Below are 12,664 nucleotides of genomic sequence, written 5' to 3' on the forward strand. Positions count from 1 at the left end.
TATTATTTGTCTTGAGGAAGCATTGGATATAATTTAATTATCACAAATGACCATATATCAGTTTCTCAACAGACAAACCTATCCTGAATATGTCGGTAGTTACTAACAGGAGTGTAAACATGACAAAAAGCTCTCTAAAGTGAGTTGGCACAATCAGTGTATAAAGTATATCCATTTCTACCAAACACTAAGGTCGTAACAGTAGAAGCACACATTTGTGTCTGCACAAGGTTGTGAATGTAAAATAATGTCCTCTGAACTTCTCAGTTAAGTGGCAAGAAGTATATGAGATCTGCAAGGTCCTTGACATAATCATAGATCATAGAGGGCCTCCAGAACAGTAGAGAAAGACCAGGCCTGTGTTTCACAACTGAATGGATAGTATTGTCCGTTTTCATTGGTCAGCTCAGGTAAACCCTTCCAAGGTGATCTAAAGCAAAGACAACATATAGATATGAGCTTCTATATACTGTGCAAATGACTCAAATATTCAAGACAAGTACAATCATTTTTGGTTTTGTGCGAGATCTGTAATACCTTTCTAAATTGGTATAAAGTCGAGACAGAACATTCTTCACCAGGTACACGCTTTCGTTGAAATTCTCTTGGCCCATTTTCTTTGCGAAATAAAGTTTGGCTCGAAGGAAGTATCCAACTGGCCACACCCATTCCTGAAAACGAATGATGAAATGTACATAGTTTAAAAACACAACAAAAGAAATCTCTCACATCAGAGACAATTTATACTTACAGCTCCTTGGTGATAATTGAATCCTTTCACACAGTTGTAGTTGTCATTATCCAAAGCATTGTCATAAATGCCGCAATACACCAGATCACTGTTAGACAAATACAGACACACTAACATCAAAAACAGTACACTCTAAAAAATGCTGGGTTAAAAACAACCCAAGTTGGGTTGAAAATGGACAAATCCAAGGGTTGGGGATAAATATGACCCAACCTGCTGGGTAGTTTTATTTAACTCAACTATTCTTTAAAAATTACTGTATTGCTTGCTTAAAATTAACCCAAAATATGTTGGAAATGAACATTCATTAATATGTTTCATAAATGTTTACTTTTTGATTATTATTGTTGCCTCTAATAATTAAAAATCAGGCACATAATTTCCAACCTATTTTGGGTTAATTTTAAGCCAGCCATATAGTAATTTTAATCAAAAGTTGGGTTAAATAAAACTTCCCAGCACCGTGGGCAAACATTTAACCCAACCGCTGGGTTAAAACAAATCCAATTGCTGCATTTGTCCATTTTCATCCCAACTTGGCTTGTTTTTAACCCGTCTTTTTTTAGAGCGTACATGCAAATGACTTCACCGATGCAACACTTATCAGGCCAGTCAGCCAGCCAGAAGAGCGCACTCTTAACACAAGTAGCTGCTTAGGCAATAGGCAGACGGCAGGTGTTGTTTTCTACTCACTCTGGGTCCAGTGTTTTCATTCCCAGAGGACCGAGCAGCTTCTTTTCCACAAGCTCTAAAGCCTTCCAGGCTCTTTGCATTGTAAACAACTCTGGTGCCTGGTGAAGCAAAGTAGTGTATAATATAACAGCCTCCAAATGCATATATATATATATATATATATATATATATGGGTTTTTTTAACAAGCGCTAAGACTCACCACCACCATGGCGATGGTGAAATTAGGCCTGAGCTGGTAGTCACACCAGGGGCTAGAGGCCCCATAACTGTCTTTGTAAATGCATTTCTTGTGGACCAGGTCAGGATGTTGCTCATTTGGGTCTGCAGGGTCATCTGACACATAGAATAACCTTTCAAAATTCTCTTGGATCAGCTGATTCCACTCCTTATATGACACTGACTGTTCTGCTCCTGGACATACCGCATTTTAATGGTCATAATCGATCGTTAAAATATATGAAAAGTGATTATCCTGAGTGATTATGTTTATGTTCTGTCTGTTTTATTATCCTGGACTTCTAGCTTGCCACATGTGTTGCTTTGTTTGATTTTCCCACCACTCTTTAGTTGCCATGGTTACTGATATGATTAGTTCTTTTAGTTTAGCTATTTATCATTAATTATTCTTGTCTGTACCACTACCTAATTTCCTTTGGTTTCTCAGTTCATTGTCTGTTGTTGTTTGTGTTGGACACACTGTTGCGCATGATTTATTATTCTGTGTGAATTACATCATTAAATTACTTTGTTCCTGGAACTTTTGACTCTTCTTCATCTTTGGTGTTTTCTAAGTGTGACAATTACTGGCTCCTTACTTTGAAATAAAATATTTCATTACTGGCACTTTTTTTTGTTGTTGTTATAAAATAACAAAAATTGACATTTTCATTGAGAATGAGAATGTTATAGGGGACGTACCATCTCTGTGTATTGGGACAGAGGAGTATGGAAAATTTCCACTCTCATTCACCGCTGACTTACTAAGACCTACAATCTCCACCGCAGAGCCATCCCTGAAGATAAACACAACACTATCAACACTTGACATATGGAAGACTGGTTTATCCAGACTCGAAGACACTTAGTCTCAGTGTTTGACATTGAAAGCATTCTTTTGTTCTAAATATAGTGCAGCATTATTATAGAGGTTTAGCATGACAGGTATGTTTGTAGATAACTGGTACCTGGGTATCGGCTGGAACACCTCTATTATGGGATTTATCGCTCTCTCCCATTTTAAGCATCCATATCCCACAGTTGAAGTGATTTGCACTGTAAACAGCCTGTTTTGAGATTTACCTTGGCCTCCACGTTAAAGCCTATGTGGCAAAGCAATAGCAAAAACAAGGTATGGTTAGAGACAGACATGGAAAAACAGAGTCTTCTGTGCATTCATTGAAAATGACTCACCCTCATCTTACATGTTGCAGTCGATCTGAGGACCCGCGTTTCTCTCTTCTCTCTCTCTTCCCTGCATATGATGCTGCATAGCCTCTTGAATGACCACATATAATGGCTGGTCATGATCCTGATTCAAGTCATGAACAAAAATATGAACAGTGTTCAGTCAAACTGAAACAATGCCAAAAATTTTTTTTAATAATGTTTTAATATTCTTCAAATTTTTAAAGAATATTCTGGTTACACTTTTCAAAAATGTAATTCTGAAACTGGGGCTGTTAAGCTACAAAATGACAAAAAAAGCACCATAATAGTATGGTATCATAAAAATTCAATGTTTATCAAATTCCAAAGGCTAATATTTTGGATGTTATATGGAAGTTAAGTAGATTAGGTAATATTAAAGACAAATACTAGCAATATAATTTAAGAAACAATATCTAAAATCTTAAAGGGATAGTTCACCCAAAAATTTAAATTCTGTCATTATTTATACAGGTTTGGAACAACTTGAGGGGGAGTAAATGATCACAGAATTTTAATTTTTGGCTGAACTATCCCTTTAAGAGTCTGAAACTTACACTTGGATTAGAATATGAGCAAAACGACACATTTTCATAAAAATGTTCATTAAAAAAGGCCTTAAAATGTTAACCAATGCTAATATAATAGGTAATTGTGAAACAAAATAATAAAAATTAAATGTTTTTTTTTTTTTTTTTTTATTTCAGTGGCTAATATTTTGGATGTTATATGGAATTTTAGTAGATTAATCAACAATCTACTAAAGCATATACACTCTAAAAAAAAATGGTTCTTCAGCGGTTCTTCAGCGGTTCTTTGGGGTGGTTAAGGTGCTATATAGCACCGCTACCTTATAAAGAACCAGTAAAGCACCTGTATGGTTCTTCAGCGGTTCTTCAGTGGTTCTTCAGCGGTTCCTTGCTGTGGTTAAGGTGCTATATAGCACCACTGCCATACAAAGAACCTGTTAAGCCTCTGTATAGTTCTTTAAAGGTTCTCTAACTCTCTTATTCTCTTAGTTTAGTTGGGGAAAGGATTAAAAACAACATTAAATTACAGTGTATTTTCTAAACATAACCTGGTTCTCAACCTTTTTGTCCCCAAGCCCCTCTACACTGTTAGTGAATATGGGTGTAAATTGGATTGCTATAACTATTTGAGTCTGATTACTTCGTCTTTCTGCGAATTGCTCTCAATATTATAGTAGGCTACACTCAACTGCTCAAATATCTCACTTTCAGCCAAAGGATAATTTCTCTTTAAGGACCCCGTGACAGACGGTTTTTTTTTCTGACGTCATGACTCACGAGACTTTCTGGAGTTTTCTGCTCGGCCGCCATTTTCTTTCCCCTGGACTCGGATGAAATAAGGTAGGTTGGAAATGTTTTAATTAATATACTCGAAAATGCAAAGGTTGAACATGTGTTTTAGCGGTTTAGAGTTAATTAGCGTTGTTTGTGAACATGAATACTAACGAAATCGTAACTAACCGAATTTTTGAATTTTCGCGGCCTGCAGTAACGTTATAAAGGTTAGCGCTAATTGAATATTTCTATTCTATACAAGATGTTGCATTACTTGTTTTATTCTATAGAAATGTATTGTTGTAGTGTTTGGACCATGTAAATATGTCTCTAAATAATTTTTTAAAAGAAACGTCTCCTTTACCGTGTAAGCAGCGCGTGCTATTTGAAATGATGCGGGCAGGAAGTGCGTGGGGAGCGGGAGAGACGCTCGAGTCGAGGCTGAGGGGATCCTCGCATTACAATTATTGAGTTTAGGTTTTTAAAGTAATGTTTGTCAGTTCTTTTAGTTGTCTTTTTTCACGTTAGCTCTGATTTGTTCGACCAAAATGACGAATAAAGTGTGTGAGTAAAGACATATTTAAGGCTTAACGTTACTTCATTTGACTAGCGCGAGGTGTTTTTTTTTTAGTAGAATGAAATGGCTGAGTATTTACACTACTAATTAATTACTTGTACTGCAGCAAACAAGTTTTTTTTTTCCATTTATAAACACTGATTCCCCTCTCCCTTTTAGGATCTAAAGCTCCTCAATGTTTGACGACTAAGGACACTTTGCAATAACTTTACATGGTAAGTAATTTCTATAAAAACGGCTATAATTGTTAATAGATAATATGAATTACCAATGTTTGACATGTTTGAATAAAATCCATCTAATGTGGTCTATTGACTTGAATGTCATCCTCATTAACAAACTTTAGACTAAGAATTATCCATTCCAAAACATTCATCAACTCCCTCTTATGCCATCTCAAATGCATGCGACTTTTTTTCTTGTTGTTTTGTATTAATTTTTTTTTTTTTTTTTTTTTGACAGTAGCCATTGACATTAAATTAATCACAGTTCCAGCTAAAAATCTTTACTGTTCTACTGAAGAAAAAAGTCAACTTGGTTGGCCTGATGGTAAGTAAATTAACAGCTAGCTTTCATTTTTCGTGAAATATCCCTTTAATCAAGAATGATTAAATATATTAGGGTGTAAAGCTAATTTATTAATTGATGCATGTCTTATTTTCAGACTTATAATTATATATTATAAATTCATAATTTTAAATGAAACCAATGACTGATTCAGATGCATTTCTTAATTGCAAATCTGTAGTATTTTAGCACTGACGAAGGCCTGTGTGCTGAAACGCATTGGAAAAATAAAGAATTGATTTTTTTTTTTTAGCTCCTTTGTATTTATTTATTTATTTATTTATTTATTTGTTTGATCCCTCAACGCCACAAGTGTTGCTGGTATTGTCCATAAATATATTAATTGCAAATTTGGCCAGTCATTAATATGAATTATTTTCTTTTTCTTGTCCTTTGCTATTGCATATCTGCAAAAATTTGATTTCCTATTACAGATTATTGTGCTTTTTTTTTAATTAAGAAAATTAATCACAATTGCTTTATCACAGGCTGAAAACATTCACCTGAGAGAAAGTCCTGAAGACCTCATCAAGGAGTACTTTCTGAGTTGAACGTAAGAATATTCTATTTTGGTTTATTTTCAGAAAAATAAGTCTAAATTTGTGTATTTTGTAGTTATGCTAGCAAAAGGTGACCGAATTTGTTTTTTTTTTATGTTTACTATTTAGGATAACCAGACAGATGATTGAGGAGCAGCTCACCATGGCGATGTTCATTATTTGGAAGGAGGGGAGAACTTCATGAACCATCTGCTGACATTGAGGGAGTTAAAGTTTTGAATCAACTTACTTCAGTTACATCAGCTTGTGCCCTGCTTCTAGGTATGACATACATCATCAACCTGGCTTGTCCGAAACCCCTTTGATTTACTTTGTATGTATATGTTAGAGCTGCACAATTTATCGTAGAAAGGTCGCAATCTCGATTCAAACACCCACGCGATCCTACTTTATTAATGACAATGATTCGCCTGCGTCTGTTAAACCTTTGACAAAAATCCTACCGGAACATTCGGTGTTCATGCTGCCACTGATCCAGAAACAGCAGTTTTGAACCACACTGTAGTTATTCAAGGATTTGGTTATTTGATTTCTTTCACAAATATTAAAATTATCACATAAGTAATAAGACAAAAGTTTACAGTTAGGATATAAACACTGGACATCAGATAGTGATCAAAATAGAGAAAATCGAAACTAACATGGTGCTTCAAATAACTGTTGTATATAAATTACCTTGTTAAGCCACTAGGTGGCAACCAGTGACATTGTCATTGAATCATTCATTCAATAGATTGGATAAGGTTAAACCCTGATTCATCCAGTAGTGAAACAAGTATTTATTAATGAGCCATTAATATATTCAAAACCATTTTTTAAAAATAATTCATTCAAATTAAACATTTTCCGGCAATTAGAGTCCAGCTATTAATATTTTGCTAGAACTAGTAAAATAAATGTTATTTTTAGTTGTCTATTTAGAATCGTGGGAGAATTGCGATCTCTATTTGAAACCAAAATATCATGATTCTCATTTCATCCAGAATCCTGCAGCTCTAGTGTGTGTCTCGTACAAATGTGAAGTTGTATGAATATCCAGTTGTGTTGTTTGAGAATTGCTTTGATTTGTGCAAGGGTAATCACCTTTAAAGGATTAGTTTACCCAAAAATGAAAATTCTGTCATTAATTACTCACCCTCATCATTGGAGGAACAGAAACCTCTCAGACTTCATCAAAAAGATCTTAATTTGTTTTGAGTTCAGAAAAAGCATACGCATAAAATACGAAGTATACTTTGGGCTTTACACACAGTAATGAATGTTTAAAAAGCAAAACAAAAAAGTATTGGGTAAAAGCATCCCCCGTGTTATGTTAACCTAATGATGTTATTTTGTTGAAAGGCCTACAGTTGGAAGCAGCTGTTCTCCTCTTGCCTGCACTTCAAGGTGGACCTGGGGTTGCTGTTTGACATTGAGGTGAGCCATGAACAGGTGACTACAGTGTGTGAAGCACAATCTAATCAAAGCACGAAGTACTTATTGCACATTTTGTTATAATTTAGCTTATAAGGTTTGCCTTTCAAATAAATATGTGAAGATGGTTAATGCTATTATCCCCTCTTCTCCAGGGCCATGCTCAGACCAGCCCTCCTGTCATCCCAACACCTAAGATAGTGCCTAAAGCCTGCAGGAGGATCATCTCATGCAGTATGACCACATTTTGTTCACGTTGGATGGCCAGTTAATCACAGAGTAGAGTGAGGACATCTTGATGGCACTGGGCCTCCTCCTGTGTGTATATTTTGCGTTTGGAATCGAATCCAATCCAGTGCCCTAAAGGACTGAAAAAGACACTGACCTTTTTGAAGTATGTTGTTTTGAAATTGAAGGATGCAGTCGGACTTCCTGTCACTGTAAAATGAGTGTACAACTCAATCTGTGAGTAGACTTTTGGAGTCAATACTCTCTCTTGCTCCCTTTCTTATGGTTTAAGTTCCAGTTTCTATATTTTTTTTGAAATCCCGAAGGACAAAAAGAAACTGCAGGACTTCAGAGCATAACTCAGTATGTAAAAACAGGACTATTGTCTTCAAAAATGTACATATTTCAAGCTTGTTGCATTATTTTGTATAAAAGGGGAGTATAATGTGAGTTTATTTGCTGCTGAAAGAAATAAATTAAAAGGTTTTGAAAGTGTAATGTATTTTGTTTTTCAGTAAGCATTTAGTACATGATTTTGAATCTTTGAAGTCATGATTTGGTAAGAAATTATTAATTATCGTTCATAAAAGTGTAATTTAGAAGCATATTGACTCATCTACAGTAGTACCTGGCATGATAACGGGCCCTGCTAGCTCAAAAAACAATATATGGCACCTCTAATTTGACAAATGTGCTAGAAAACTATAAGAATAGGTGCTATATAGCACCAGAAAAGGTTCCCCTATCATAACGAGCCAAAGAAGCACTGCTGGTGCTATATGGCACCTCTTATGGTTCTATATAGCACCATACGACAAGGTGCCATATAGCACCTTTAAAGATAGGTGCTATATAGCACCAAAAAAGGTTCCGCTATGATTACGAGCCAAAGAACCATTTTTGGTGCTATATAGCACCATTTTTCTTTAGAGTGTAGGGCATATTTAGTTGCCATATTGAATTTAATGGGGATGAAAACGAGGCTGTGAGGGATAAACTTACATGTCTTACCAATGGCACGCATTGTATAAAGGTTCAGATGTAACTCAACTTTTAAATCTGATTCATGGAGTTTTACTGCATTTTCTTTGAAAGATGTTTCATCACCTGAACAATCAGTATGTTGTTAAACAGTTAAAAGTTACACACTGTAATTCTATCCCTCATATCACAGCCTACACTCCTGTCAAAAAAATTAAATATGGCACTATCCTGACTAAGATCTATTGTACTGTATCAAGTATCATAAGCAATCAGGGATTGTTTCCTTTCTTCTTACCACTGTCCCCAAGGGCTGCACCTCAGAATCATCAGTGGGATGCATACGTGACACAGGACATGCCACCACCATACTGCATCACGGCAGATATAACATTTAATTGGTGGACCCATGGCTAAGCTAACGCTGCTCTGCTCTCTGGATCCATGATTTTTGCTTAATCAGGAACTGTGGCTACTTCTCAGACACCATTCTTAGCAATGGTGTTCCTCTGGGCTGTGTACTTTCCTCTGCTTTATTCACAAAAAAAATCAGGTAACCTGTCATACTCGTCATGTTTCCTGACAACAATGATTGGCCTCATTTTCATAATACATCCCCAGGACAAAAAAACCCAAAACATTCTTTTCATTCCATTTAATTTGATGCAAATGGTTTTGAAACCATATCAGACAACTGTGCATACACACAAAATTGTGTGTGAAATTTGAATGTGAAAGTTTTCACGAACAGATAATGATTCGCTAATAACTTCATATTAAAGTGTACAACTGAACAACTGAAATCACACATACAAAAAAATCACATATTCTGGGTGGCATAGACAATATGTAATGGGAGTTTCTTGGCCATGTTTAAGGAAATTTAACGCATGGAATAAATATAAATAGTATAATAAATCACATTTACAGTAGTGGCATCAAAGTAATGTGGAATATGCATGAGATATGTAAATATATGCATGAGGTATACAGCGATGAACCACTTTCCGACCTGTGAAAAATCAGAGGTATTAATTTAGACACAAATGCAATTTTTTTTTTTTTTTTTTTTTTTACAGTTTTGTTAATGTGTTCCAAATTGCACACCAAACTTTATTACTTAAAGAGTAACTTTAAGAGAGCTTTGTGTTCTGAAGATGAACGAAGGTCTTACGGGTTTGGAACGACATGAGGGTGAGTAATTAATGACAGAATTTTAATTTTTGGGTGAACTAACCCTTTAAGTTTTTTTTCCAAACATTACTAAAAAATAGTCCTTTCCTACCTCCCGCAGAGCTCCGCCTTTATTCATCAGGCGAGTGCTCACGTAATTGATCATCCAATCACCTTGCCTGAGATTGTCACAGAACGGATGTCCGAGGTCATTTTTCCTTTTATGAAACCCATGGTCACCATGATTACATTATCTTGACATTTTGTTGGTTTGTTTGTGGTTAAAATCTCCTCAACAAACTCATTACGGCCATTTGTGCTGGCATCTCCCTGTTTTACAATTTCACTGTCCTTTAACTGAAAACAAACACATGTGTTATATTCAGGCCTACAATAGGAACAAGCTCTGCACACAAGTGCAGTTTTCAAGTAACTTTACACTTAGAAGCTACTGAACTCTCAGTAGAAAGAGCATACCAAACGATACATTCACACAGAACAGGTTTGTCTGTTAGTCTTTTCTCTGCCTGAGGACAGAATACAGATATAGGTGTGATCCTGACCACCCTCCCCTTCATGTCACAGCACAGCTGCGCACTAGTGTCACGTTACCTGGACATGTTCACGGATCACTACCTTATAGTTGGGCAAGCCATTAATGCACGTCTTATCTTTCAAATATGACTCAGCGTTTCTCTCCACTGTGCGTGCCTCTAAAATCACCTCCTCGATTTTACCTGCGTAATGAGATGGCAGATTAGAAAGAGCATGTCTAACTGGTTTACAAGAACTACTGATTCACAATAAGTTGTACTTCAGTGACATTTGAAGAGAAAATGAAATGTCAAACTACTTGATGTGCTCTACTGTACACAAAATTAGAAGACTTTAATGTCAACAACGCAACTGGCACTATAAGTGTTCAAGTCTGTACCTGGGATGTACATAGGGGCCAGATGCTCTTTGTATTGGTGTGTTTCTGGGTTTTTAAAGGCTGTTCGAGACACAGTCACAACAGACTGATGTGTGCTGGGGCAATGCCGGGTCACTGCCACGGTGTCTTCATCCAGCTGATCTACGTAAACCTGCAGGTGATGGCGATATAGCGGTAATCAGGGAACCGGCTTTACTGACAAAATGCGCATGACAATCACATGCGATATATCGCACAGCCTTATATCTGCCCCTCCTCAGTGCCCTCAGGGGGCTGTTCTGCCAACCCTGCCACCTCATGGGTTTCAGGGTGCAGCGGTCTCCACCGACCCTCTGAGGAGGGCTGGTCGACATTTGACTTGGTTGTTCCCTGCCGGTTCGCCGCTTCAGGGCACCAAGTCGAATGCTCAAAAAACACCATATGCCAGTCTCGAGAGACTGGTTCCCTTAGTAGAATTTCTGGCAGAATGGAAACTTCTTCCAAATATTTCTCAATGGGTACTGCTTACAATAGAAAAGGGTTGCAGAATTCAGTTCGGGTCTCGCCTGCCCCAGTTCAATGGCGTCCTCCCTAAGGTGGTGGACCCCTAGCAGTCTCTGGAACAGGAAGTTCTGATGCTCTTGCAAAAAGGAGTTATAGGTAGGGGTTCTCCTCCCAGCAAGCTGTCAGGGTTTTACAGCTGGTACTTCATTGTTCCAAAGAAGGAACTTTCATGTATCCATCCATCTTCAGCACAGAAAGTTCCTCAGATTTGTTTTCGGGGGCGAAGTTTATCAATACAAGGTTCTTCCTTTCGACCTAACAATTTTTACCCCTACCTTCACGAAATGCGTGGATGCAGCTCTGACTCCTTTGAGACTCCAGAGCATTCGTGTGTTGACAATTTTTTGACATCAAATTGACAAGTTTTTTGATGTCAACAAACTGATGTCAAATTGATGTCGAAAAAAACCCATCAAATTGACATAAATGTTTTTTTGTTTTTTTTTTACATCAATAAAAAACCATCAAGTTGACGTAAATTTTTTTCAACGTCAATTTGACATCAGCACACTGATTTTTTCACTGATTTCACAATTTTTTGACGTCAAATTGACAAATTTTTTGACGTCAATTTGACATCAACACACTTTTCAAATTGATGTCAATTTGACGTCAACATATGACGTAAATTTTTTTACGTCAATTTGACGTCAACACACTGATGTCCAATTGATGTCGAAAAAAAACATAAAATTGACAAATTTTTTTACATCAAATTGACATCAATGTTTTTACGTCAAACTGACCAATTATTTAAAGTCAAATTGACATCAACTTTTTTTTACGTCAATTTGATGTCAACACACTGATGTCAAATTGATGTCGGAAAAAACATCAAATTGACATCAATTTTTTGACGTCAAAATTTACACCCTTTTAAGGTCATGCCACAGCATCTCAATAGGATTGAGGTCAGGACTTTGACTAGGCCACTCCAAAGTCTTCACCTCTGAATGGCTGAAGAAAAACAAAATGGACTTGCTGGTGTGTTTTGGATCATTGTCCTGCTGCAGAACCCAAGTTCACTTCAGCTTGAGGTCACAAACAGGTGGCCGGACATTGTCCTTCAAGATTTTTTGGTAGATAGCAGAATTCATGGTTCCATTTATCACAGCAAGTCTTTCAGGTCCTGAAGCATCAAAACAGCCCCAGACCATCACCACCATATTATACTGTTGGTATGATGTTCTTTTTATGAAATGCTGTGTTACTTTTATGCCAGACATAATGGGACACACATCTTCCAAAAAGTTCAACTTTTGTCTCGTCAATCCACAGAGTATTTTTTCAAAAGTCTTGGGGATCATCAAGATGTTTTCTGGCAAAACTGAGATGAGCCTTTATGTTCTTTTTGCTCAGCAGCGGTTTTCGTCTTGGAACTCTGCCATGCGGGTGCTTCAACGACGTAATCACGCAGAAGGTTTCCAATGTGTCATGACACAGCATCTCGTTCCCTACTCAGGGAACCAGGGTTACATCTGTAACCTGAGACGTTTTCTTTCCCCTCCTTTGTA

The 12,664-nt window shown here is 36.8% G+C and overlaps 2 long non-coding RNA genes and 1 pseudogene across 2 annotated transcripts; 2 read left to right on the forward strand and 1 right to left on the reverse strand.

The window, feature by feature from the left end:
• Positions 1–312: 312 nt before the first annotated feature.
• Positions 313–10,960, reverse strand: LOC137014444 (glycogen debranching enzyme-like; annotated as a pseudogene).
• On the forward strand, positions 3,657–5,277 carry LOC137014213 (uncharacterized). The gene is made up of 3 exons (XR_010893814.1): positions 3,657–4,240; positions 4,911–4,966; positions 5,214–5,277. It is a non-coding gene; the product is annotated as an uncharacterized lncRNA (long non-coding RNA).
• On the forward strand, positions 5,274–6,050 carry LOC137014214 (uncharacterized). The gene is made up of 3 exons (XR_010893815.1): positions 5,274–5,300; positions 5,807–5,871; positions 5,987–6,050. It is a non-coding gene; the product is annotated as an uncharacterized lncRNA (long non-coding RNA).
• Positions 10,961–12,664: the final 1,704 nt, after the last annotated feature.

The sequence above is a fragment of the Chanodichthys erythropterus genome, chromosome 23, assembly GCF_024489055.1.
Source record: "Chanodichthys erythropterus isolate Z2021 chromosome 23, ASM2448905v1, whole genome shotgun sequence".
Taxonomy (NCBI): Eukaryota; Metazoa; Chordata; class Actinopteri; order Cypriniformes; family Xenocyprididae; genus Chanodichthys; species Chanodichthys erythropterus.